The sequence below is a fragment of the Oncorhynchus tshawytscha genome, linkage group LG24 (genome assembly GCF_018296145.1).
Source record: "Oncorhynchus tshawytscha isolate Ot180627B linkage group LG24, Otsh_v2.0, whole genome shotgun sequence".
Lineage (NCBI taxonomy): Eukaryota > Metazoa > Chordata > Actinopteri > Salmoniformes > Salmonidae > Oncorhynchus > Oncorhynchus tshawytscha.
The window spans coordinates 32998667-33001829 of record NC_056452.1 but is presented as its reverse complement, the minus strand read 5'-3'; positions in this window follow the sequence as shown (position 1 = coordinate 33001829).

The window sequence follows — 3163 nt, the reverse complement described above, 5'->3', positions numbered from 1 at the left end:
TACCTCTCCTGTCCTATTCGGTGTCCTGTGTGAATCTAAGTGTGCGTTCTCTAATTCTCTCTTTCTCTCTCTCTCGAGGGACTGAGCCCTAGGACCATGCCCCAGGACTACCTGACATGATGACTCCTTGCTGTCCCCAGTCCACCTGGCCGTGCTGCTGCTCCAGTTTCAACTGTTCTGCCTTATTATACGACCATGCTGGTCATTTATGCCCATTTCAAGTTTTCATAACAATCGGAAATCGGTACTTTTGGGCGCCCGATTTTTTATTTATTAGAGATATTTTTACACCTTTTTATTTAATCTTTATTTAACTAGACAAGTCAGTTAAGAACACATTCTTATTTTCAATGACGGCCTAGGAACGGTGGGTTAACTGCCTTGTTCAGGGGCAAAAAGACAGATTTTCACCTTGTCAGCTCGGGGATCAAATCTTGCAACCTTACAGTTAGTTAACTAGTCCAACGCAATAACGACCTGCCTCTCTCTCGTTGCGCTCCACAAGGAGACTGCCTGTTACGCGAATGCAATAAGCAAAGGTAAGTTGCTAGCTAGCATTAAACTTATCTTATAAAAAAACAATCCATCATAATCACTAGTTAACTTCACATGGTTGATATTATCTAGCGTGTCCTGTGTTGCATATAATCTGACTGAGCGGTGGTAAACATTCATTCAAACAGCAGCGTTTTGCCAGCAGCTCTTCCTTGTGCCTCAAAGCATTGCTCTGTTTCATGACTTCAATCCTATCAACTCCTGAGATGAGGCTGGTGTGACCGAAGTGAAATGGCTGGGCGGAACGCAGCATTAGCGGGGGCCGGAACGCAGCATTAACTGTGGAAATTAGATAGAAAATGTTGCAGTTTTAAATCAGCTTCATGGAGAAATCTGTAGGAAATTGGCATAAAAATCAAGATTTCTCCCGGGTGGGGGGAGCAAGGGGCAGGGCTGGTGGGGAGCTGGGGGGGGATGGAGGAGCGGGGGCTGGTGAGGAGCGAGGGAGAGTAGATGGTGGGTGGAGGGAGTGGTGGAGGTGGGAAAGAAAGGAGGGGAGCTGGCGTTTAGCCTTCTCTCTCGCTCAATTTGGCTCTGGTGCTGCTGAGCCACAAGCTCTGACACTGCTGAGCCACAAGCTCTGGTACTGCTGAGCCTGGCTCCTGGCTGCTGAGCCACAGGCTCTGGTCACTGCTAAGGCCACAGGCTCTGGTACTGCTTGAGCCACAGGCTCTGGTACTGCTTGAACCACAGGCTCTGGTACTGCTGAGCCACAGGCTCTGACCATGCTCATGTCCTTCATCACTGTTATTTTAATTAGGCTTATTTGGTTGGATTCATTTGGTTGGATTCATTCAATAATGTGCTGAATGTTGAGTACGAGGTCGATCAAGAAATAGGTCACAGCCTGTGGTGGCAAAGAAAATGAATGATCCCATGTGCACCAGAGACAGTTTCTAATCAGGCTATTGGAAGAAAATAAGTAGTATGAGTGCATTGCAGTACTAAAGACAAGAAGTCTGAGTCGTACAGTACTAGTACTAAAGACAAGTCTGAGTCGTACAGTACAAGACAGAAGTAAGTCTGAGTCTGGAACAGAGTTAAAGTGTGTGTAAATTATGAGACAGTTACAACTGAATTATCTGATCATTAAAAACATTAGAGATGCGGACAAAAAATGTCTGGACCTTTTTGGTGGATGTCAGCAACCGAAATGCATCAGTGAAAGAGCCGTTCATTTGGCTCCCTGATTTACAGACTGCTAATACTGGTTCTGAGATCAAAACAACGATTATCTGCGGATCAGCTGTGAAATATTTCTCTAATGAATCCTCACTGCAGAAAGCGTAAACAGTGGTCAGGCGATCTACACGTCATGGTAACCTACCGTTTGGCTCGCTGAAAAGACTCAATGTCCATCACCGTTTCTGACTGCTCAACTCCACTCACAAACTCTGGCGCTAATGGGCCAACTCAACGCCCCCGCTGTGCCCCTGCAACGCCCACAACCTACCCCCCTTTTTGACAATAGAATAGGGTGCCATTCTGGACACAAGCCTCAGTCATACATTCAGGCTGGTTGATAACAGAGCTTAGTGTTTTTACTTTCTACTTGGGTTTAGAGCACGAAGACATGAACACAACACTGCCTTCCCATCTATCTGTTTTGCTGCTTTTAAGATGTTTTACCTTCAAGGCTGTGGATATTTAGGGATTTTAGGATGAGAGGGTTCAAAGCCCTCAATCTTGGTCTCAGGAGATATGATGATGTTTCTATTTTCAGTTAATTTGTTCTTCAGGTTGGGAAGCGCTGCTCTAGTGGGATTTTATGTGTAAACAACACTAACACAAAATACACACCGAGGTTTAGATGTTTATTTTGTGAGGAACCTATTTGAGAACATGTGAAGAACAGAGCTGTCATGTAATTTCTACTTTAAGGAAATTACACAGGTCTGGCATACTGTGTTCTCTACTCTCTTTCTGTCTCTGCTGTCTCTGCAGTCTGTCCTGTCTACTGTCTCTACAGTCTCTCTCTACTGTCTCTGCAGTCTGTCCCTGTCTACTGTCTCTGTCTACTGTCTCTGCAGTCTCTGTCTACTGTCCCTGCAGTCTGTCTCTCTGTCTACTGTCTCTGCAGTCTGTCTCTCTCTACTGTCTCTGCGGTGTCTCTCTACTGTCTCTGCAGTCTCTCTCTCTATGGTCTCTGCTGTCTGTCTCTCTCTACGGTCTCTGCTGTCTGTCTCTCTCTACTGTCTCTGCTGTCTGTCTCTCTCTACTGTCTCTGCTGTCTGTCTCTCTCTACTGTCTCTGCAGTCTCTCTCTCTCTCTACTGTCTCTGCAGTCTCTCTCTCTCTCTCTCTCGACTGTCTCTGCAGTCTCTCTCTCTCGACTGTCTCTGCAGTCTCTCTCCCTCTCTCGACTGTCTCTGCAGTCTCTCTCCCTCTCTCGACTGTCTCTGCAGTCTCCCTCCCTCTCTCTCTCTCTCTCTCTGCAGTCTGTCTCTCTCTCTCTCTCTCTGCAGTCTGTCTCTCTCTCTCTCTCTGCAGTCTGTCTCTCTCTCTCTCTGCAGTCTGTCTCTCTCTCTCTGCAGTCTGTCTCTCTCTCTCTCTGCAGTCTGTCTCTCTCTCTCTCTGCAGTCTGTCTCTCTCTCTCTCTGCAGTCTGTC